Below are 26,132 nucleotides of genomic sequence, written 5' to 3' on the forward strand. Positions count from 1 at the left end.
GAAATGTAAATGGTAACTCTCTAATAAGCTGAAAAATTCCTAGATTCTAAAATGTGAATGTGACTGATCTTCTATTTAGTTTGGTTACAGAGCTATAAATTGTATAAGCACTTACCTTTCAATCATGCCCTTAAACCTAAAACCAAATTTCTAAAATGTAGATAGTACTAAATATTACACACAATATAAACCATTCTTAAACATTTCCAACACAAATTGCTTATTTCGTGAAATTTATATGAAAAACATCTTGACTCCCTATTTTATATTAGATATCATGTTAAAAACAAGATAACAAGGGACTAACAAGGGAAGACAAGTGAAAAATAACAGGTTTCATATACATACATACACACACAGTAAAATACAGATACTATGGGAACATGAGTAGGTAGGAGTTGGTCATCTCTCTTCAGCACTCATAATCCCCTCTTAAGAGAACCTGATATGCTTATGTGAAGTGGTCACTATAGGGTAATCCTATATATCCATAACCTTGACAAACCTGCCTCAGGTGAACCAGGGGGCACACCTGACCGAACAGATCACATCTTCAGGAAATTTGTAAAAAGTGGGAAAAAAATCAGCTTAGTAGATGGGCACCAGTAAATCAAAATGACTTAGTATTAAGGGACTTTTACGGTAATATTTATCCTGATAAAGAATTACTGAAAGTCAGAATGGAGTAGGCACAGAAAGAGATGAAAAACTATGAAGTCAAAGAAAAGGAAAATAATATCTGTGACAGAATGGGATCCCTGAGAGTCCCTAAAAACCTTAGACTGACCCTCCACCCCATTCTGGAACCCACTACGTAGGGTACTGAAGAAATAATGCCCGAGTTCAATCTTTTCAAAGGAAAAACATCAGCAAGTTAGGGATGTTATTTTATCCAGAAGAGATAGCATGTTGACATGTACAGTAGAGTACAGTTGTGCAACTCTCTCAGACCCGATGTCTGCTGCACAGGCCAGAGAAGAAAGTAAATGTCAAAGGGTTTTTAATACCATGATAAGGGGTCTATGTTCTATTCTTGCCCCAACACTACCATACTATCCTCCCCTTCTCCAAAACCAAGAATATAAACTATGGCCTTATTGGGTGAACTATGAAAGTTTCTAACATTTTTGATTTTTTTTTTTTTTTTTTTTTGGTCTTTTTCCTTTTTATCGGTACCAGGGATCGAACTCACAACTGCCTGCTTGCAAGGCAGGCACTTATGCCGCTGAGCTAAATCCCCAGCCCCGTTTCTAACATTTTTTAAATAGTGGAGGGAGAAGGGAGTGGACAAAGAATATGCAGTAGAGTAATGTTCTCACAAACTATTTACTATCAAACTTGAACTATTTACTATCAAAGCTTCTTAAAAGAAAATGTTTGCCTCATGCTACTACAAGAAATTTCAGATTTTTAGTTTGATAACATTACTGTACAAGTGAGGAGGCTAGATAAGAGAGAATAAAACTATGCCTAAGAAAATCAACATAAGATATGCTCAGTTCAAAAGATGATGGTCTGAACTCAAGTAATGCTAGTTAAATTCGAGGAAAGAAGATCAGTTATAAGGAAAAATACTCTCATGATAAAGCCTCAAATCCTTTCACTGTTTATAGATCCCACACAGAATGACCACTGCTTCCTACTCCAATCGTATGCTATGGCTTAATCTCTGACTCTAGTTATACAGGCTTTTAATCAGATCCCTCCTTCAGTCTAGAATGCTCTCACTTCCTATTCATCCTTCCCTTTTTCACTGCTGATCTCCCATCATCCACTACTACCCTATCCTTAAATCCAGATCTCATTTATTCAGTCATTTAGTTAATAAATTCCTGAATATACACACAAAAGAGTAGGAATCATGCTAGATTCCACTGACAATGATTCAGACATAATTTTTTCCCTAGAATTTACACTATATATAGAATACTTACTGTTATAAACTTGAATATTCAAGGAAGCCAAGTAGCTCAAAATTATTTAATGCAGGTATTATGGCTTGTATCTAATGTCCTCAGAAAGCCTCACACAGTCCTAAGTGGGGCTTTTCAGAAGTAATTGGCTCTAGAGTATGTAAGATCAAGGGACTAATTGCTAAATTAGTCCACTGATTGGTTTGGCATAATTCTGGATGTGGAGAGGTAGCCTGGATAAAATATAAGGGACAGAAAAAGGGCTCCTCCTTGTCCCTTGTAGCTTACTGCCTTCTGCCTGCCACAAACTGTTTCCCCTCTACTATGCTGCCCTGTCTTACAGCCAGCCCACTATAATCTGAAACTCTACAAACTGTGAGCTTAGATGTGCATAGTGGTGCATGCTTATAATCTAAGCATGCAGAAGGCTGAGGCAGGAGGATTGTTAAAAGTTTGAGGCCAGTCTGGGTTACAGAAGCAAACTCAAGGATAGCCTGCATTACACAGAAAGACCCTGTCTCAGAAAAGTCAAAACCGAAACAAAAAAACAAAAACAAAAATCAACACAACTGTGAGCTACAGTAAACCTTTCTTCCTTTAACACTGGGTACTGGGTATTTTGTCAAAGCAACAATAAAAGTAACTATGACAGCAGGTATCAAGTGTATTAGAAAAATTTGTTAAGAGTTGCCACTCATTTTTCCTTCAGTTTTTAAAATTTTAAATATGTGTACATTTCAATTATTTTCAAATTTTTATCAAAATAAGAATAATTGCATTTATATAGTTTCTCTGGATTTCAACCGTCAGATTCATGCACAAAAGCATAGGCCATTTTGTTTCTGTGTCTTGATATATCTGACAAAATCTATTATTGGACCATGTTTCAAAAGATTCTGCATGCCAGACCACTTGTTTAAACTAGTATATTCTTTCCATTTTTTGAAGCTACATTTCAAAACTATACATATCTCGAACATCACCATGCTGTGGCTGGCATGCAGTAGATACTGGAAGAAGGTATGCTTAAAGGACTATATAACTTCAAATTAATTAATACTTTTGATCATGAAATCATGATAATAAATTTAATTGATAGATAAGCCAAATAAATTTGAGATTTTAATTAGTTTGTACAATCTTAAATTTGTAACATTTTGCCAAAAATATTTCTGAATTCTATTTTAAACTAAACACTATCAGTATGGTAAATCATTAGCAACATGAGGACTACTGTATGGAAATATCTGAAGTCAGTAATATATGAAAAATTAAAATAAAATAAAAAGAACACTTTTGTATTAATTGCTTACCTTTCTAGATAATGGGCCATGAGTTTTATTGTGTCTGCTGTTAGGAATCCCTGGCTGTTATCAAGTAAACAGTACTTTTCAAGTTTCCATCAGTATTCCTAGAGAAAAGAAAAAGCAGAAAAGAACTGATTATCTTGTGGGAGCTGAAGAAATAATCTGGTGCAGTTTAACTCCATTATGAGATTTTTTAAAAAGTTTACTTTATATTTAAAAGATATACTTTACTTTTGGCTTCCATTATATTACCTAACACAAATTTAAAATTCTCTGGCCTAGGGATAGTAGAGTATTTGCCTTGCATGTACGGGTTCAATCAATCTCTAGTGGATCTAAAGAAAGTTTTTCCAAAATCTCAACAGTCTAATACACTGTGTATCCTGTCACCTCTCATTAGTCCTGGCAGATTATTAGAGGTGTAGGAGTTTAAAGAGTGAAAGGGAAATGAAATTATAGTAAAGGAAAAAAAAAAAAAAAAAAACACCCAATTTTTATCATAATAAACTTGAAGGGGGAAAATTATAGATAATAAATGAAATGGCAATACTAAATCTAAACATCAAACTCTTTGAAATAGAGATTTATAGTTTCTCTTTTGTCAGTGTTACTCTGTTGGTATGGGACCAAATTTATGTTCTTATTCAAAATACTTGGACTGGGCCGGGGTTTAGCTTAGCAGCATAAGCGCCTATCCTGGCAAGCATGCAGTCATGAGTTCAGCCATTAATGTCACGAAACTTAAACACTATGTCTTAATTTTTTCAGAATTTTAATTCTCTCACACAAACAAGGATAGCACAGAACCATGATCCCTGGAACCAAGAGACCTATTTTGTGACTCTGTTGCCCTCAACATGTGGGTTCTATTTCTTGGTTTTAAAGCAACTGCTCAAGTTTAAGCCATCACATCTATTATCAGGCAGCAAAAAAAAAAAAAAAAAAAAAAAAAAAAAAAGGAGAAGAGTAATAGCTTCCCTTTAGGGAAACTTTTCAGAAATATCACAGAATATTTCCATCCATGTGGTAGAACTTAAATCACATGGGCAAAGCTTCCAGGGAGATCCAGAAACATTTCACTATATAGTATACTTCAAAAATGCAATTCTTATCAATAAGACAATGAATGGAAATGAATACAGGTGTACAACTAGTTGTTTCTGTCACAATTACTTCATTCTAAAATGCAAGATGGCTGGATACCTCAGGGATGCCTTGGCAGTCTACTGAAGCGATCTTTCAAAAGAAGGTTTTCCTAGGGGCAGATAAAAGACCAACTTTTATATCAAAGGCTAATCTGTACAGGACAGAAGAAGAAAAAATCAGCATACCAGAACAGCAATATAAGAGCACTGAAACAATCTGAATCATTTTAGTTTGGGAGCATAAACTCACATAAGCAATCCACAGAACTCAGAAAAGCTTACACAGCCCCATTTTGTGAGTTTGAATAACAACCTTGAAGAAAGTTCAACTATCAGTTGTATTGGTGAAAGATAATCATCTCTGAAGCACAATATTCAACAGGAAAAGACTTTCCTCTACTATTATCTCAGGACTGACCTCTCATTATCTGACCACAAATAAACCCCACTGCAAACTATTAGAAAGAAGGGAGTAAAACTGGCTGAAACACCATTAATCTTTAAAACTTTGACGTGAATACCAAAAACTAGAAAGTCTTCCTTTCAAATCTAGCAGCAAAATTCCATTTTTAAATACAAACTGTTTCTTATAGGAAATAGGATGCAAATATGATACTGAGCTATGTAATGTGAACCGGAGACTATAAATGGGAGTAGCAATTCAAGGAACAAATGGCTCTTTGAGATAATGTAAATCATGTATTCTAGTTAGGGATGCATTAATTTCCTCTTTCAGAAGTATTTTCATTATGTAAGTTTCTGTCACAATTACATTATGTAAGTACAACTTTATGTTTTCCCATTTGTAAAGAGATCTGTGTTATTTCAAAAGCTGCTCAAAATGATCATAACTAACACCCTAAAAAACAGTAAGAGGGGACTTCCAGAAAGATGGCAAGCAGCAGAGAAATAACCTCTCCAAGATTTGGTGTCGAGACACTGGAATACAGCAACATGAAGAGGAGAGAAGTGTGTCCCCTGGACCCAGGAATATCTGGAGAGAGACTAAAGCCCATGGAGAGAGAGAATCCAGGAATCCAGGAAAAATAAGAAAGCCAGGCCCACCACTGCAGACCCAAGAAGTCACATCCAGTCATGAGCCCACTACCATGGCCCAAGAAGTCAGGCTCTCTGGTGAGCTTGCCACCTTGGCCCAAAAAAGAGGCTGTACCCCACAATGAACCAGCTGCCATAGGCCCAGCGAACAGGCTACGCTTCCCATGAACCAGCCACTGTGGGCCCAAGAAGTGGCTGTGTTCCCTGGTGAGTCATCCACCACAGGGTCTAGAGAAGCCATGTTCACCGGGGAGCCTACCACCATGGGCCCAGAGAGGAGGCCATGCTCCAAGGAGCATCAGTGAGTTGCCACACCATGCCTCTTCACTACCCCAGGAATCTTGGATTGAAGGAACCCAGGTACCTAGCCCAATCCCCTGCACCACAAGGTGGGCAGCATCCGGGACTCAGCAGTCAGCTGATTTGAGGGCACACAGGAAAATGTCAAGATGAAGCTGCAAGGTGCAGTTGTGAACCTCCAGTGCCCACCCGAAATGTCAAGATTAAGCTGCAAGGTGCAGTTGTGAACCTCCAGTGCCCACCCGTCGCAACAAGTCTAGGAAACAGACACAAAATAAATTGGAAGTCATACACTTGAAATTTCTGATAGTAACTGAAGTAAAGAAACAAAATAGTGCTTGAATTGTTTAACTTTGTATACCTATATCTCATCCAGAACAAGTCCAGGAGACATATATAGAAGAAACTGGAAGCAACACATGTGAAATTTCTGAAATAATAGCAAATAAGGTAAGGAAACAATTTAGGGCTTATATTGTTTAACTTTGCATGAGTATATCTGGCAGACTGAGCAACTATTTGAGGATAACTATGTGGAATATAGTAACTATTGTTGATTCTTACTGTCTTGCTTATTCTCACTGTTTTTACTGTTTTTGTTTTATTCTCTTTAAAATAAATTTTAAAACAGTAAGAAAGACTGGTATTACCGCCACTTCAAACAAGACAAGATTAATCAATTATACCTGGCCCTTATAATAAGACTTATACATGCAATGTAGAAATAATGATTTGGACTTTGAAAAACAATGTTTTTTGTGTTTTTACTTAAAAGGTACATATTACAATTAGATCCTACAATGTCTCCTAAAAGCCTCATGTTCACAAGTGAGGCTTGGTTATATGGAGCATGGGTCACCGGGGTGAAACCTGTAAGGGTGTATCCTTGTCCCTTACTACCCCTACCCTTTTCTTTTGGTTTCCTGGATGCCGTGTGGTTAATAGTCTTTCTCCACCTGTTCTTTGACCATGCTGCTTCTGTTTTGGAGTCTACCTACCACTGACTGAACCCACGAACTCTGAGCCAAAATAAAACTACTCCTTAGTTGCTGGTGTTGAATACTTTGTCCTAGCAATAGGAAAGCTAATACAAAAAAATTGTTACCAACAATGGAGTTACTAGTGTGACTGTATCTGTACATGTGGTTCCAAAGCCTTTGGAACTTGTCTGTGGGAGGGTTTGGAAAAGTATGCAGAAGTAGGCTAGAGACAGCCTAAGTTGCTATAAGCAGAGCTTGATGGGTGATTCTAGTCAGATTCTAGTCACAAGATCAGAATATTGATAGGAATGTGGATTGTAAATGCAGACTCATGAGGTTTCTGATGGGAATCAGGACTGTATTGGAATCTGCACTAGAGTCTATGCCTGTTTCATTCTAATAAGGAATTGTCTATATTTTATATGAATTGGCTGAATTTAAAGGTGTTGAACTAACTGATCTGGTAGAAGAAATTTCAAGACATGTCCAATCCAGGCTGTGGCATGGATCCTACTGGCTGCTTTCTGCCAGATTTACAATGAAAATCAGGAGTTAATGGCAGAGCTTAATGATTTAAAGTTTGCAGTTTTGCCAGAATGGAAGCACATGTAAAGTTGGGGCAAAAGGGAACACAGTTGCTGAAAAGACTAGAAAAAAAAAAATTTCAAGTACTTTGCATAAGAACAATAGAAAAGATGATCTAAAGGCATTTTGGTAACTGACTGGACCCCAATCCTTAAGGGTTCAAGAGTATAAAAGGGCACACAACTTTAACGTTCGAAGAGAGCCCCAGGAAGCCTACCTCATTCAAGGATACTCAGAGATTACCCATCCAGGCATAATCCAAGGGGGCCCAGCAGCCACAAACCAAGGGGGCCCAGTTACTGCTCTCACTGGTAGCAGACCAAAACATAACCAACCCATGCAGTGTTTTCTGTTAGCTAAACAAAATGAAAAAAACTTATAGGGTGACAGAGGGCTTCCACCCAGATTTCAGAAGGCCTGTGAGCTGAGGCAGTGGGACCCTGACAGCACAGTGTATAAAGCTGTGAATGAAGTAAGAAGTACAGTAGAGAGAGACCCCAGAAAGCTTGGGGATGCCAGGAATGTAGAACATCTACTGACAAAAGCCACAGGCCATGTGGGCTACAAACAGCAAGATCACAGGAGCCCAAGTCCTTTGAAGCTCTTATCTTGTCATAACTTGCCCCAGGTGCTGGACATGGATTTAATGTTTTCCCTGTTGGGTTTTGGTCTTGCTTTGGTCTAATTTCTATCAACTCCCCCTACTCTGCCCTTTTAGAATGGCAATGTTTTTCCTGTGCCATTTTATGCTGGAGGTACTTAACTTTCTACTTTTTACAAGGGCTCACAGCTATAAGTCTGTGTCTCAGACAGACTGGACTTGGACTTACCAGCAATACTAGAGCTGTTAAAGACTTTGGTGACTTTTAGAAATAATCTATTTAGATTTTACATAATGAGATGAGCATGAATCTTTTGGGGGTTAGAGGCAAAATGTTATAGGTTAAATTAAGATGTCCCCTAAGTATCCTATGTTTGGAAGGAGGGGGTGGCCAAAGAGGATGGGACAGAGTTGAAACCTGCAATGGCGTTATCTCCAGCTCATCCCTTCTCTTTCTGTTTCATGGATATCACAGAGTGAACAGATTTCCTCCATCCTTTCAACATTTTATTTCTGCCTTACAGCCTGCCAATCATGGATTGAACCTCAAAGGAAACTGCAAGGCAAATATCTCTCTTCTAAGTTGTGGATGTTGGGTTTTTTGTCAGTCAGGAAATACAGGTAACACAGCACAGATGTAAGGTATCTCTACCACCACTATCATAACCTGCTATTGATTTCTTATATTTGATATATAACTAATCTGTGGATATAAACACTGCTCACTCTCCACTGAAAGGTATAAATACTGCTAATGATAAGTATCCTGGTAAAAGCTACATAATGTTTTAGCAAACAGGCAAAAAATAGGCATTAGTGTTAGAAATTAATCCTTTCTTAGAAATGAGCTAGGAGTATAGCATACTCAACGACAATGGTGGTAGAGACAAGCTGGCTTTTGTCCTTATTGAGTGTACAGGAGCTAGGCAAGAGTGGAAGAGTCTTACAAAATGACAACATTCAAATGGGGATATATATCATCAGATGCACAAGAAGGTTAAGGGATACCTGCACATCCAAATCTTCAACTTCCTTTTTGTTCATTTTCCTAAAAAGGATCTAAGTACTTTCTGAATCTTCATTCTCACACATTTCAAACAAACAACCAAAACCCAACAAAAACCATAGTCTCAGTCATTCCCAAACTCGTTTGAATGTGCTGTCCCAGGCTATACAAACTTCATCCAACAAATGTATAATTTAAAATGTCTTAAAAGTCTCGATTAATTAAGACATCATTAACTCTCAACCTCATGTCTTCTTCTGTTTTGTATTTCTGCTAAAGGCAAAACATAGCTTTAGCAATTCCTGTGTTTAGGAATATTTTAAATTCAGACTATATATAAAAAATGTGATGAATGTGATGTGATGACTGCTTCCATTGTTGAAATATATCTAAAAATGCAGGGGCCGGGGATGTAGATGAGTGGCATAAGCACCTGTCTGGCAAGCACAAAGTCCTGAGTTGGATTTCTAGTACTTAAAATAGAATAAAAATGCACTATCCATGAAAATAAAGAAATTTTTAAAATTTTTGAGAAAAACTTGTATTTGTTACAAAAAAGCACAATAAATCAATAAAATATTTTAAAACAGAATACAGTGGATCGAAATAAAAGTATGTTGAAGGAATAGAAGTAGTTTGATTTTTAAAAATTTTAAATTAAAAAATGAAAATTTCCAGATTATTAAAGATGAGTTAATTCAAGTTTATTTCTAAAGCCAGGGACACTATCAAATACAACATTATGTCCGTATCTATAAAAGTCAGAGATTATATTTTTCAACTGTTTAAAGAATCAACTTGGAATATCAAAACTACTATTTAACAAATTTATTTGCAAGAGAATATGACAGTACCCCATCCTCCCAAAGATATGCATGCTCTAATTTCTGGAACCTGAATACTGGTTTCATTACATAACACAAAAGAATTTTGCGGACATATAAGTATTTCACTAAAGTAGTGAAAATACTATGGGTTAATACAGGTGAGACCACTCTAAGGCAGAGAAATTTTCCACCTGGAGTCAGAGGGATTTGGCTAGAAAAAATCAGACAAGTTAAAAGCATAAAAGGGACCTAATATGCCATTATTAGAGAGGGCACATAAAAAGTATTTCACCTTTTTAAGAGTAACCTTTGGCTAACAGCATATAAATAAAGAAAGATGGCAATCCTATATTTGCAAGGAACCGAATTAAGCCCATAACCTGAATGAACTTGAAGTGGATTCTTCTCTGCAGACTCCAAAAAGGAACACCACACAGTCAACACACTGATTTTAGCTTTGTAAGAATTTCATTACAGGATAAAATTCTGTCATTCAAGGCAACATAAATGGAACTAGAGATTATAAGAAGTGAAATAAGCTCAGCACAGAAAGACAAGTGTTGCACATTCTCATATGTGGAATTAAAAAAAGAACTCGCAAAAGTTATGAGTACATGGTGGAAATCAGCGGCTGTAAAAGCTAGAGAGGAGCAAACAGTAGGGAAACACTGATCAATGAATACCAAGTTATAGTTAGGTAACAGTAAGTTCTAATATGCTAATGCATAGTAGGATGATTGTAAGTAACAATTATACATGGTACATTTCGAAAAGTAGAAGTATTTTGAATGTTTTCACCATAAATAATACATATTTGAGGAGACAAGTATGCTGAAACTAATTTAAACATGTACAATTTTTATTTTCATGTATTAAAAACAAAAACTCATGTAAAGGAACACAGCTAAACACACCTAAATTTTCAACCTACAAAACTATGAGATAATACATTTAAGATGCTAAGTATGTAATTTGTGAGACAATACAGTGAAAAAAAATTTAAGGTTCTAGCAGGATGGATGGTGACCCCAGGACTTCAGGGGCCTGGATTTTGAAAACCTGTAGTCATAATCTAGTAATACTTCATTCTCTTTGAGGTTAAAACATGTTTAAGTGCCTTTACTAGGGAAACCCAAACAGTATTTCACTCTGATCTTCAATTATAAATAACATACATTTCAAGGTCATTGAAAATTATGAAATTTACACATATAAAACATAATGGGGTCAGGGATTTAGCTCAGTGGCATGGCACCTAACCAGCAAGCCTAGGGTCCTCAGTTCGATTTCTGATACCCCCCCCAAAAGTATGACCATCAAATAGGTTTTACTATTTTGTTTTACATTTACTTTGATGCATGAATTTAATCAAGAAAGAGGAATTTTAATTTTTACCACTACTGACAGTATACATGGCAAATGTCTTTCACACATATCACAATTCCTAATACACTAAAGTTTTGATGAAATTCCTCAAAGTTGATGAGCTTCATAAAGAGCATGGTAGATTTCATCAAAAATGATCACTTATAGATCATTTTTGTTACCTCAAAACAAAACAATCTACCACAAAGCTAACATCTCTTAATCCCTCGCCACTAAATCTAGGCAACCATAGATTTTTAATATCCATTTTTATAAATGGATATAAAAAATGTGACATTTATACACAGTGGAATATTATTTTGTCATAAAGACAGCTGAACTTAGGACATCTGCAGGAAAATGGGTGTACCCTGAGGCCACAACATTAAGTAAATAAGACACACAAGCTTAAACACAGTTTCCCATATATATATATATATATATATATATATATATATATATATGAAATAAAAGGCATAATAAGGAAGGGGGGAGTATGTATCATATGTTTTTGCTGTCAGTTTCTAGTTTCACTCCAATATAGTATAATGGCTCACTCTGCAGGGTTTCCACTTCTTTGGATAAGTTGAAACTGTTCCTATGAGTACGGTCTGGTTTCAATGAAAACAAAATTCTCAGAGCAGAAAAATCTATGAGAGTAAAGAGCAGCTCGTGGCTGCCTCAATTTAATGTGGAGGGATTGGGAGATAATAGCTTAGTGGAAGACTGTTTTGTTTTGGGGTAACAAAAATAATCTAAATTTGACTGTGGTCATGGCTGTACAACTCTATCAGAAATCATATATGGTAAGTTCTTAAATTGTATATTTTACAAATTTTCATTCAATAATTATTAAAAAACCAGAAACTCATTTTCACTAAGAATTCATAGTAGTCACCATTACTGAGTATATCAGTAAAAATTTCTTATTACAACATGGCATGGACTAGACAAATAAGTTATATGATTACCATTAATACACTGGAAAACTTTCTCCCAAGTACACTGAAGTTCAAGTAAGTGAAAAGGATTATACAGAAGAAAATCTCAACCTAGCATCTATATGTCAATAATCATTAAAGCCTGTCTTACAAACACAAGACATCAGTGACTCTCAGTACTGTGCCTGAGAATTCATGTGGGTTCAATAATTAGTGAGAACTTAAAAACCACAAACACTGGAACTGTGCTATTTTAATTTAAACATTATTTCTTCTATTAGCAGGTAGAAGAAACAGGTCTCATTAGACTGGTTATGGTTGGACTGGTTAAGAAAAAGATAAATAGATTTTATGGAAACTAAAGTATCACAACTTTAACTTCTCTAAAGATGGATATTTTGCTATTACTACATAAATTTGATTTTAAAAAGTCTGACTTAGGGAAAAAGAGTATGTATGAAACAAAAATACATCTCTTACAATAAAGTTCTAAGGTAGCAAATTTTACCACAAATTACAAGTCTGTACAGAAAACCCAGCTTTATTGACAAAGCTACCAAATAGATGGTTGCAGTACTGTCTTTAAACTTCATCATAAGCATGCCTTGAGAGGCTGTGCTAGATTATTACTTCTAAGTGATCTACAACAATAATAATTCCCACACCACACACTGAATAATCATTAAGGTCCTGACAGTTTTAAGCACTGCTGCATATACATTATTTGAATACTTACAACAAAGCTATGAGTTAAGTATTATTTTCCCTATAGGAACTGAAGCACAGAAAGAACATATAATTGCCTGACATGACATAGCTCGTAAGATGTAGACTCATGACAATTTGGTTCCCAATAACTTTCCTAAAACACTGATTTCATACTTACTACGTGCCAGAAAAATATATTAAAGAAAGTATATTAAATAAGTAGATTTAGTTATAACACACACATTCTTTATTTGAAGAATTATCCATATGGAAAGAACTCGTCATTATGAATCGATAATTCAACATTACAAATTCATAAAACAAATTCTATGAAATTTGTAGTTCAGAAAGTAGCTCATAAAATACATTCAACATGCAAGCTATGTAAAACTACATACAATTTCAAGATTATTATGACTAGCCTGTTAGAAGTTTTAGAAAACTAAAAAAAGTGAAACAGAAAATACTAAATATGGGCTGGGGATTTAGCTCAGCAGCATAAGCACCTGCCTTGCAAGCAGGTGGTCTGAGTTCGATCCCTGGTACCGATAAAAAGATAAAAACAAAAAAAAAAGAGAGAAGGAAAATACTAAATATATATTATCCATCCCAGCATATAAGTTCCTTGTTATAAAAATAAAAAACTGTATAGTCAACTAAATAATTTTAAAACAACTAAATAACTTATTCCCATTAATAATTTCATATTAAGTAATCACATTATACTACTAAAACTCCAAAATTTAGCAAAAATAGGCAGTCTAAACTTGCTCTTTTCAATGAAGGGCAAACAATAGTTTTGCAAAACTTGCTCCTTTCAACGAATAAGGGCAACTATAGAAACATTTATATCCTCTGACCAGAAATCCCATTTGAGTTTAGGATTCTATAGAAACAATTACTATAGAAGCAAAAGGATAATATACATAAAGAAGCTTAATTCAATGTTAAATTAGGTGACAAAAACACTTCCTTTTTGGCATTTAGAATGGAGGAAATTTAAAAAGTGATCTAGCTAACTGTCACATAACCATGAAATATTACAAAACAACTGGAAAATACACAAAAATTTTATCTATATTACAAGTTAAAGGCTATAGTGAATATGCACAAATCAGGAAACAAAAATAATGAAAATGATTATTTGTTAATAGTCCAAAATTGGAGTTGATTTCTATTAGTAAGTGTTTAATAAATAAGAGAACAAGTTAGCCTAAACAGTAAAAATTTTTATAAATCTATAAAATTGAAAGAACAGGGGCAGGGATATAGCTCAGCAGCACAGCGCCTACCTGGCAACTAGAAACCCCCCATTAATCTCCCTTCCCCCCGCAAAAAAAAAAAAAATAGGAAGAACAAAGCTATAAAATTAGAATGTGAAGTTTAGGTTTCATTAGACAAACTGAAAAAAAAAAAAAAACAAAACTGAGAGAAGTATCTATAAATTTAAGATATCATAGATAAAAGTAACCATATACTACCAAAATAACCAACATCCATTTGGTATTCTGTGAATTTATAATTGTTCCTACTCTTTTACTACCAATCTTGTTGAGACTATTTCTGGTAAGATACCACTTCATTCCAGGTGTCTTTCTATTCCGTGGGTTTCAAGGCAAAACAAAACAAAACAAAACACACACACACACACACACACACACACACACACACACACAAAGGTTGAGGAGGAATATCTTTGTTAAAACACAGAATGCAAACAGCCTCAAAAGCATTTATATCCCTCCTTGCTGAAGAAAAATCACTATTATTGCCAAAAAGCCAAAAAGAAAACAAGTACTGCTAAATCTACTTTAAAATGGACATAGTAGTTGAAGGTTGTCAACAAATGTCATATTTTATGCATGTATTTACAGTCATATAGTATACATTTAATATATTTATAAGGTAATTACAATTATTGATGGTCTTAAAAGATTCATAAACTACCTTCATTTTCTATACAACTATACCTTACTATAACTTTTTAACTTTGAGAAATAAAACAAAGGAAATGAAATGTTTCGTGATGTTTTTCCTATAATATAAATAGATGATTACTACCACTACTTTGTCAGTATGAAAAATTGCATTCTTAGGTAAGTGCTTGTCTTCAAAGAACAGGTAGGAGTTTAGGATAAACACAGAAATGTTAAATTAGGCTAACTGTAACAATGAAAAGGCTTCTTCTAGGATACATTCTAATACAAGGGAACAGTACAAGTACTATCTTAATTTTTTAAAAGATCAATTTGCTATCAAATTATTTCATCTTATTTGTGAAGAATGAATGAGTGATAGCTAGGACTAAACCCAGGGAGTGCTGAGCTACACATTCCTGGCCTTTTAATTTTTGAGCCAGAAAGAATTTTGCTAAATTGCCCAAGCTACCTTCAAACTTTAGATCTTCCTGCTCAACCTACTCATTGGATTTTAAACAAGAGACACTGATAAAAACTTGGTTTCAAATAAACTAAAGATATTTCAGTAACAACAAAGAGAAAGAAATAGCAGTTTATATAAACATACTTCATATGAGAAGAACTTAAAGACAAAATGAGTGTAAACACTATGTAGTTCAGGCTGGCCTTGAACTCACTTTGAGCTGGTCTTGAACTTGCAAAGATCCTCCTGCCTCAACTCCGAAGTGCAGGGACTACAGGGGTGCACCACCACGCTAGATTTAGCATATCATTTTTAACTACATACATAGCTTCAAAATCCTGAATACCAATAAAATACACACCCCTCCACAAAACTATGAGCCAAATACAAAAACAAACATTTTAATTAGATATTTCAGTTTTACTTTTCAAAATTTTGTGGTATTGAGGATTAAACCCAAGATCCTGGCACTGAGATACATCTCTAGCCCCTCCTCTTTCATTTACTTCAAAACAAGGTTTCACTAAACAGCCTAGGCATATCCTCCTGTCTCAGTTTCCCAGAGTGCTGGGATTACAAGCATTTATCACTATTCCGCTAAAAATGTATATAATAGGATCACCATGAATCCAGTCCTATCTACAGAAGACATCACATACTTTAATCACATACTGAGTAAAAATCCCAGAAGTTCCTCCCTGACAAAATACAAAACACTTATATCCTGAATTACCACAATAATACATTATAAATAATGTTTAACAATTAATAATGGTAGCCTCCTCAAAGCAAGATTAAACATGGCTCAGGAAGTAGCATCCATATCACTGGTAAATCTCAATTCTTAGGAATTCTTTCACAAAAATTTGAATGTTTAACCATTAAAGATCCAAGAACTACCTTAATTGGGGACTTGTAGAAGGATATCATTTTTTAAAAGATACTTTATTGAAAGTGTTTCTATAGTTCCGAAAAGGAGAACTCAAATGAAATAAATTTAAATACAAAACTGCCAGCTGGGCATAGAGGTTTAGGTCTATAATCCTAGTACCAGAAATGTTTTATTGGGAAGATTGTAGAGAGTCTACAAAGTCAGCGTGGGCTACACGGTGAGTGCAAGGCCAATCTGAAATACAGGGTGAGATATTGTCTCAAACCTTGCCTTGTCCCAAATTGCTATTGTGTGTGTGTGACTGACTTTTTAATAAGGTTTATAAAAATCCAACCTTGCTGGCCGTGGTGGTGCACACCTGTAATCTTAGAACTCCAGAGGCTGAAGCAGGAAGATCTCCCCGACTTCGAGGTCTAGGCTACCTCACTGAGTTCGAGGCCACCCTGCTCTACACAGTGAGACCCTGCCCCTCCCGCAAATGCAGTCTTACTTTCATAATCTTGGTACAATACACCAGGTCTACTGAGCTACAGAAGAGTACCAGGGGTTAAGAATTTCTTCAAATATGACAAAAACTATGTTCAGAGAAACAGTGTTTTGCTTTGATTCAAATATATACATGTATGTATTGTAGCTGTCTCAATATATAATCCTGAAGAAATTGTAACTGTCACACTCTAGAGATTCAGTAGGCCCAAAGTGAATCAGAGATAATCCCTTTTACTCCATCATAATCACAGTAGTTTCGCTGGTGGCCTTGCCAGCTTTAACACTCCCCAATAGGGAAAGACAATCTTATACTACCTAGAGGCATAAAAAAAGTCCCCAGCTCTTCCTCCTCCTCCTCCTCGATTCAAGGATGGAACACAGAAAACACACAGGTACTTTCTCTCTCAGCCCTGCTCTCTAGAGCACTGATTAAAACAGAGATTATTTTTCTACAGAAGCTCTGCGGCCCACTCAAGATTCTTTTTTTAAGTAAGGGGGTACCAGAATCACTGTGCATCCACATCTCAGCCCCGCTCCACCTGGAAAAAAAAGGAGGGGCATGAGGGCGGCTAAAGGACAGAAAAGATGAGACCTCTAACTGCTAGGCTCTCCATTATCCATTCCGTCAGGTTCCACCGAAGTCATAAACCCTGACCCTATTTTCTGCAGCGCTGCCCAACCTCTTCCCAGTCACCAGCACGAACACACGTTCTCCACCGCGGGAGTCCTGGGTGAGGGGAATCATTGTGGGCCTTTTCCTGCCCAATCAAGGACTGGGGTGTGGTGGGGAGTCCTCCCCAAGGGCCAGGCCGATCCAGCGTGTGCCCCGGGGACCGGCGCAGTGACCACCCAGGGGGAAGACAAGTCGGAGGGAGGGGTCTCAGAGGAGCCGTTATCCCTTTTTCCTCTTCGGTAGGAAAGCGCGCGAGAGGGAGGGGCCGGAACAACGGACGCGTTACCTAACGGTCCTGCCTGGCCGGTCAGGCTCTACAGGGTGACGCGGCGCGCGCCGCAGAGCGGGCGGCACAGCCACTATCGCCCGGAGGGCTCAGGACAGCGGCGGGAGCGCCCGAGGGGATGGCAAGCGGGGGGTGGGGACTACGGTGAGCGACGTCGCCATGTTAGCGCCTTCTTTCACCGTATCCCTACGGTCTCCAGTCCAGCGGCCCTCTCTCCATCCCTACTCACCTGTCCAGGTCTTTAATTCATGATTCCCTTGGTCACTCGGGAGCCCCGCGCACAGCTGTGTTTACAAACTACCCCTGAAGGAAAAGGCTGAACCGCACTTTAAAGGCCACGGGCTCCCACAGGCTTCCGTCCTCTCGCGAGATCGGACTGACAACCCTTCTCCCCGCCCCACTCCCAGCATCCCCTTCTGTCTTTGCGCTCCTCCCTTCTACACAAGCCTCTCCTCGCCCTCCTTCAGTGGGAACGCCTCCGGGTCAGGTGATTCTGTCAGATTGAAGAGGGCGGGCATTCAGGAAGGCGGGGACTAAGAGGGCGGACACTAAAGAACACTCCAGGGCTGTTGAGCGGATGAAAAACCTGCAGGGTGGGAAGCAATGCTAAAGGGGGTGGACCCAGCAAAGGAGCTCTATCTCCGTCTCCCGGGAGCTGAGGAAAGCTGTGATTGGCAGCCAGGTGGAGGCCGGCGCTGGTCCCAGGGCGCGGGAGCAGGTGGAGGACGCGGGAGGGAGTTGGCGGGGAGAGGACGAAAGGTGAGTTTTGAAAAAGCTGCAGTGAAAGCCGGGAGCCTCTTGCGAGCTCAGCCCCACCAGTAGGATATTTCCGTTTTTGTCACTTCCCGACCCTCACTAGGGATGTGGGTGAGGCGTAGGCAGGCGCTCTCCTAAACCCTCCCTTCTGTTACCCGGAAGCCAGATAAGGGAGCTTCTGCTAAGGTTCGGGCAGGGTGGGGAATTCGGTAGTATTTCCCTCTACCGAAGCGCGCAGGCACACACGACCCTGTGCATCTCAAGAGCAGAAGCAAGACACGTTCTGAATAGAAAAAGAAAAGCCTTTACTTCGTTTGCATACGGCCCCCCATTTTACTAAGCTAAAATTGGAACTGATTTTCATTTTTCTTTTCCCCCCACCGAGTACAGTGTGTATGATATTAGCTTATGTTTGAAGGATTTTACCCAGAGCAAACGCAGTATCTTTCAGTATAGCAGTGCGGTTGAAGACAATGCCGTGACTTGTTTCTGTGGGAAGACTCTGTGTATCATGGAGTGTTCCACGTTTATGAAGTTTCCTTTACTTACAGATTAAAATACAACAATTTCAGTAGAGTGCACTTCAGTCTTTTAAAATTTCAATAACTGGGCCGGGAATTTAGCTCAGCGGCATAAGCGCCTGCATGAAAAGTGCGAGGTCGTGAGTTCGATCCCAGTTCAAAAACAAAACAATAACTCCTATTAACAGCAAGTTGGAATATGAGATAGAAATAGAACTCTTCCTACAACGGTATTCTGCTTAGGTTATTTGCAATGCAATGCAATGCAATGCAATGCAAAACAATAAAACAAAAAAGCCTGCCAAGTTTGAAAGCAGCATTTTTAAGCGAGGGGATGTTCAGGGTGCAAGAATAAAGATCATTTCATTAATGTAACAAGAGAACAAAGAGGCCACCTTTACAGCTCTGCATTTAACACAAGTACCTTTCTAGAAACACAGCACCGTGCTGAAAATATGTCGGTATTTTATGGCTCTACAATTGAAAGATTTTCATATTAACTGTGGGGATTAAGATGTTCAATAAATTGGTTCAATATGAAAAATATAATCAATAGTTTTGTGAAAATTTGCGTTAATTATTCAAAAAAGTCGGGTATGGTGGTCCACATCTGTGATCCCAGCCATCACCAGATTGAGGCAGGAGGCTCTCCAGGAGTTTGAAGGCTGCCTGGGCTACCATAATGAGTTTAAAGGACAGCTCAAGCTACACAGTGAGTGTCACAAAACACCAACTAACTAAAACACTTCTCAATGTCTTTGTTTTTCCATTTGTTAAATGGTGATATCTAGTCTATAATAAATAAAAATTATTCACATAAAACACACTCTTCAAAGTGAAACTGAAATTGTTGGAATATTGTGGGGAATGGTATTTGATAGTTAATGAACCAGAAATTCAATAATGATTTCTGGCATGAAAGTGAAATTGTAATGGCACTGGACTTTTTAATAGGTTTCTGGCCAGTGTACATGTATGTGAGCCAACTCAATCTTCTTTTAAAACCAATTTTAATTACTCGAGAACTCTGAGAGAAGCCAAATTATTAACACTAGTTTTTAAATTAAAATGGAAATACCAGTCTACAAGTCACATTGCAGTAGTGTTACTAATTATATGAACAAAACCTCAGCTACTCAAGATTACTGATAGCGAAAATGATGGCAGACAAAAATGTGACTGACAGTACAAATTGTTAGGTCCAGAAAATATTCAGTAAAATGTCTTTCCAGCAAAATATATAATGTGAGAAAAAGAACAATCCATGTTAATGCATTTTAAAAAAATTTTAAGTACAATTTTTACAAACAACTATTTTTTCATTCGTGCCTCCCTAGACTAACTACTGCTTTTTCCAGTAATATTCTTACCTTGGACACCACCTCTGGGATCAGTTTGTCAATTGAATATTCAGTCTCAATTCATAAAACATCAGTATTTGTTGAATGTGAATATTCCAGGCACTGCTTGTGGCTCTAAAGCTACAACTATAAATAAGAGTCCCTTGAGGAGACTCTTATGGGGGGACAGAATGTATTAAATGTATAACTATTGTAATTTCAATAGAATTAACTACAGTGATGCAAACAGCAGGGTTGTGACAACCTGGATTATTACAAGCTTGGTCTTTTTGTACGATTTCAGAGAATGGGAAATTTCTGTGAGCTGTCCTTTAGACACAAGCTTTTAAAGACTAATACTGGTTTGTCTAGCCACTGGGTTGTATAGCCAACCAACCATTATACCTATTTGAGGAAGCAAACCTTGGGACTCAACAATATAATTCCCAAGATTCCCTTGGGAATCTCCATGGGTGTAAAGTGCTGTTGAAAAGAAGGCTGAGGATTTAGCTCAGCTGCATAAGCACCTGCCTTGCAAACAGGGGGTTGTGAGTTCAATCCCTGGTACCCATAAAAAGTTTTAAAGAAAAGAAAAGAAAAGCAACCACTGTCAGTAACTATGGGTCCTGTTTGGAGTCTCTGCCCTAGATCAGGTGGAGAGTGGTAGCTCATGCTAACAGAATGAACCACCAAAGCCTTCGGATTTGTGAGACCTCCCTGATCTTTGGTTATTTCCTCCCTTCAATATTCAAGCTCCCTTGAGAAAAAAATATCAAACTTATCTCAGGAGAGATATTACTTATTTCACTCAAGAAAAACAAAAGGAAAGTGGGCCAATTTTTAGAGAGCATAAACTTTTTTTTTTTTTTTTTTTTGCCTACGAGGTCTCATCATGTAACCCAGATAGGCCTTGAACTATATAGCCCAGGCTGGTCTTGAACTCATAGCAGTCTGCCTCAGCCTCTCCAAATGCTGGGATTACAGGTGTGTGCCTCCATATTAGGCCATAAACAGACTGATAATTCAAAGAATGTAACCTATGGAGAGGATTATCCTCAGTTTACAAAATTGACAACTGTATAGAGTTACAAGCAAAATGTCACATATATTAGAATCTTGTTTTTATTGTCAGACCAGTGGTTCTTGAACTTTTTGGTTTTGGGACCCTGGGCTCCATAATAGCACATTAACATGTTTGTTTGTTTGGTTTTTTTTTTTGTCTTTTTCGTTGTTATCGGTACCAGGGATCGAACTCATGACCGCACACTTGCAAGGAAGGCGCTTATGCCGCTGAGCTAAATCCCTAGCCCCTGTTTTTTTTTTATTTAATTAATTAATTTTTTATTAACATGTTTTTTTAAAAATGTATTTTCCAAAACAAAACTTAGAATAGCATTTTTATTTTTATTTTTTATTGGTACCGGGGATCGAACTCAGGATCATGCGCTTGCAAGGCAGCATATTTATTTTTGTATGTTGCTATGCCGTGCTTAATAGAAGATGGCTCTGTTTTTGTATCTGCTTCTATGTATGGTCTATTTTGAAGCCCATAAGGAAAAGCTAATATGGCAGCTATGTAGTAAAGGTGACCTTGTGAATCCTTTGAAAGTGGAAGCCCCCAGAAGTCATCAGACCACCCTTTCAGAATTCCTGGATTAGCAGTACATGCCAGTTTGGGGTTGGGGAGAGATTATTTCCCAAAGGACAGCATTTTGAAAGACAAGGATTGTAAATTGTGGCATCCTGGGAATTATAACGTACTAGTATAGTGCTTCTCAAAATTTAGTAAGTATACAAATCACCTAAGACCCATGCACTGAAAATGCAAATTTTGATCCAGTAGATGCTGAGTGGGGCTCCAGAATCTGCATTCCCAGCCAGCTGTTAGGTGGTGACAATGCTGCTGCCCCAGACTTCACTGACTGGCAATCTCTAGTACGTTATGAAATATGTCCACTTGCAAGTGTGTGTGTGTGTGTGTGTGTGTGTGTGTAAGGGACCACTACCTACTTTTAAAAGTGCATGAAATCAGTGCACTAAAAAATCCCTTTTTATGACGTTTTGGCTATTATAATTACATTAAGGTATAATGTTGGCAGAGACAATACAACTTCCTTATTTGTTGAGGTAGAGGAGACTATAGTATTAGATCTGAAAATAATAATAAATTTTGTCTTTGATAATGTAAAGAATTGGGCGAGTAACTGATGGACCATACATCTGGCTCTTAAGTTCATGATTTTATCAGTAGAATACCATGACATTAATGAGTTGATATGATATAGAGAATTCAACAATTTTTTTGTAATTTCATATGTAGAAACCATGTAATATTTTAAATTTTAGATTAGCACCATAACAATACAAATTTTCTTCTGCCAAACACTTAACACCCAAACCAAATCATATTGGCTAAACTTAATACACAGAACTTAAAATTTTCAGCAAAAGCATGAGTATAGTTTATTTGGTTCTCAAATGATAATTTCTATTTGCCTACAATCCTTCTTTAAAACTACAGTGACATTTATTTCTACCCACCTTAGGTCGCTTAGCAACTTGACCACAAAGTTTGATCATTCCTTAAACCCACCTTATTGCCATGACCTAGAACTCTGAGGTTTTTACATTTCTGGTTATTTTTTTCCCTGTTACTGAGTGGATTATCACCTCTACTAAGGACCTTGGGCCCTCTCTTCTAGTCCAATGTGTCCCCTTTGTGTCCTCATTTGTTCCTGTTTGGGGTTCACAGGTTATCCTGTTGACCAGTATACTTGTTTGCTTTCTGCTTACTGCTCTCTTGACCTTGCCATTTCATCAGTGCCCAGCCCTGATAAAGCCCCCTTGTTCTTTTTATCAGTTTGGGCTAACAAGCTTCCCAACACTGCTGGAGAGTCACAAAACTAGGTTAATGAGATTCACTATGAATTTGTATGATCTACCGCGAATTAGGTACTTACTGCTGCTCTGTACTTTTATTTACATCTATTCCACACTGAGCACTATACTATTTCTCTTTCCAGTCACTAGATCCCCTTATAAAATTATGCCTTTTGTATTTAAAATTATGTAAGAGCAGAATTCACTCAAATCAGTTTCCTACATCATCGTTAACATAGTCACATTACAAATCAAAACATGGACTTTGGAGTCAAGGAAGATTTAAATATGGATCCTAACTTTGCCTAACTGATTTGAGTAACTGTTCAACTCCTTTGAGAGTATGTTCCTTTGCATCTTGAAAATGAACTTCAATTTGGCAGGGTTGCCATGAGGGCTAAAAGTATATATTAAGCTTCTAGCTAGGGAATAGCATCTCCTCTACTGACCTGTTCTAAAGATCTAGGCAACAATCTAGGCAGACTTTTTAAAAATACTTATTGCCACCATTTTAGATAAGGCCTTTTTCTCAACAAAGCTACTAGAATTGCCAGTGGTCATTTTGGCTTCAGTCCCTTTTACAAACTGGTCTCAAATCAACTTTTCTAAAACAGTTCTAAACTTTCAGTGGCTGTCTATGGTCATAAAATCCAGTTTTGTATCTCCCATGAATACATAATTTGGTCCCAGTCTACCTTTCAGCGTTATCTCACACGAGTTTCCTCCTATACCCAGGACAACGGTTTTCTCACATCCCAATGCTTGGTTGATTTCTCTCCTCATGCCGTTCACTACCCAAGATAGCCACCTCTTCTGGCCTGTGCTCATTTTAACAGCTCATCAGGTTTGTATTGTAGACAAACAGTATTTTTTCATATGTTCCTTCCTTAGAAATTATTTCAAATTCCTCTGAACATCTTAGTAGTAAACTGCCATCCTTGTTGAATTCACCATTTCACTTTGAATTCCAGTTACGTGTTTGTCCTTCAATGACAAGCTTCCCTTTAGCTCAAGTCAGACTTCATTCTCAAATCTATCTTCTGAGTGAATCCCAAAGACATCAAAAATATACTTCTGCATTAAGGAAACAATATGACTAAATAAAAAGCATGCCACAAAAACTGAAATGCCTTATCAAGGAACAATATTTTGAGTAAATATGGTCAAATTTCTACGTTATTGCTCTAGGATGCTCTTGTCCTTGGGAGTTCTAAATAAACTATTATTACCAACAGAGAAAGTTCATTTTGTGTTTGATTGGTGTGAAAGTAACATCTCAGTCTATGTTCAGAAACAAAGTAGTTAAAAGCATTTACTAACATTTGTTTGCAAAGCTCATAAACTAAGGAGGTGGTATTTGAAATAAAAATGGTAAATAAGCATACCTGCTGACATGGTAGGTACATCCCAGTGGTATAGTTTCAGTCAGAAATCTAACATATAAAAGATTAAATAGTAAGCAAAAGGATATATTCCAGCATGTTGGACCTTTTATGCAGTCTTTTTTTTGGGGGGGGGGGTCGTTTTTCGTTTTTTATCGGTACCAGGGATTGAACTCACAACTGCCTGCTTGCAAGGCAGGTGCTTATGCCGCTGAGCTAAATCCCCAGCCCCTATGCAGTATTTTCTTTCCCAGCCTAGGAAGTATTTTTTTTTGCTCTGTAACCTGAGGACTATGCAGCCACAGCTCAGGTATTTTTTTCACACTCAAGAGCATCCCTTAGCTGGAGTATCTCTTGATAAAGGTTTCAACATTTTTCAACTACCAAACCAGCATCAAGAATAGGTGATCACCAAGACTGATTTTATTTAAAATGCATTTGTAACACAGGACTAATCTAAGTATTTCCCTATGATTTTAAAATTGCTAGGATTTTACCATGTACTTTGTTACACAGTAATTTTTAATTGTAGTAAAATACATGTAAAGTTTGCCATTTTAAAGCATACAGTTCAGTAATAGATTTACAATGTTGTACAACCATCACCACTGTTTAGTTCCATAACATTTTCTTTACCTCAAAATGAAACACCACACTCATTAAGTCCCTCTCCATTCTTCCCTTCCCGGTCTTTAGTAACTGCTTATTGGCTTGAATGGAATCATGCAAATATAGCCTTTTATCTGGTATCTTACACTCAGCACTTTTTCAAGGTTCACTCACTTTGCATGTATTAGTATTTCATTTCTTATGGTTGAATAATATATGGATATACATTGTTTATCCATTCATCAATTAATGGACACCTGATTTTCACACTTGGTTACTATAAATACTGTTGCTATGAACACCTATCACGTTTTTGTTTGAGTAACTATTTTCAGTTCTTTGGGATATGTATCCAAGATGGATTTTGCTGAATTTGCTGAGCTCAAACACTGGGTAGTACCACTGAAGAAACAGTTTGGGTTCCAGTAATTACATATTTGATAGAGACTACATGAATTAGTCAACTAAGTAATTGTAGTTCTAGCTGTACCTCTTTTAGACCTTATTCTATACATGGTTTCAAACATAAAGTGATTGTCAAACAATTATGCACAAAAATTATCTGAGACTTTTTTAAAAACTAAAATTGCAAAATCTCACCGCTGGGGGCTGGGGGATTTAGCTCAGCGGCATAAGCGCCTGCCTTGCAAGCGGGCAGTTGTGAGTTCAATCCCTGGTACCGACAAAAAAAAAAAAAAAAAAAAATCTCACCGCTGAAGAGTCTGATTTGGTAGGTCTAGAGATTAAGGGTTTGTATTTTAAATAAGCAACCTATAGGATTCTGATAGAGGTTTTCTCTCAGAGATTTTCCATAATTCAAAAATTCCTGTATTTGACTATTCTCAGTTGAAATTAAGTTAGGCAAAGAGCACTAAAGTAGTATAATGCAGCTTTCCTAATTGTCTGAACTTTCATATAAACACAAATTCAGATGACAAATATGATGGTATGGTTTATTTGTTAGGATAAAAAGGCAGTCTCTATAGGAACACCACTTTTCCTTCTAAGACAATTTTGACCAAGCAGCAACATACAATATTAGAAGCAGGATACTATTAAACCAACTGTCACTCCCAAGACTCCCACCATACATATTAGCAAAAGTGATAAGCACTGGAAACTTGTGGCTTTTAAAAATGTACCCAATGGGCCAGGGATTTAACTCACTGGTATAAGTACCTGCCCAGC

General features: G+C 37.2%; 1 protein-coding gene across 1 annotated transcript in view; it reads right to left on the reverse strand.

Moving 5' to 3' along the window:
• Nucleotides 1-17,852, reverse strand: part of Atf2 (activating transcription factor 2) — an 80,177-nt gene extending 62,325 nt beyond the window's left edge. The window contains exons 1-2 of the mRNA XM_003478579.5: nt 17,686-17,852; nt 3,227-3,324 (exon numbers count right to left, since the gene is read on the reverse strand). The gene's annotated coding sequence lies outside the window, so the exon portion shown is untranslated. The remainder of the gene's footprint in view (nt 1-3,226; nt 3,325-17,685) is intronic.
• Nucleotides 17,853-26,132: the final 8,280 nt, after the last annotated feature.

This window comes from Cavia porcellus, unplaced genomic scaffold (assembly GCF_034190915.1).
Source record: "Cavia porcellus strain 051 isolate PalLab524CR breed Dunkin Hartley unplaced genomic scaffold, mCavPor4.1 scaffold_12, whole genome shotgun sequence".
Classification (NCBI taxonomy): Eukaryota; Metazoa; Chordata; class Mammalia; order Rodentia; family Caviidae; genus Cavia; species Cavia porcellus.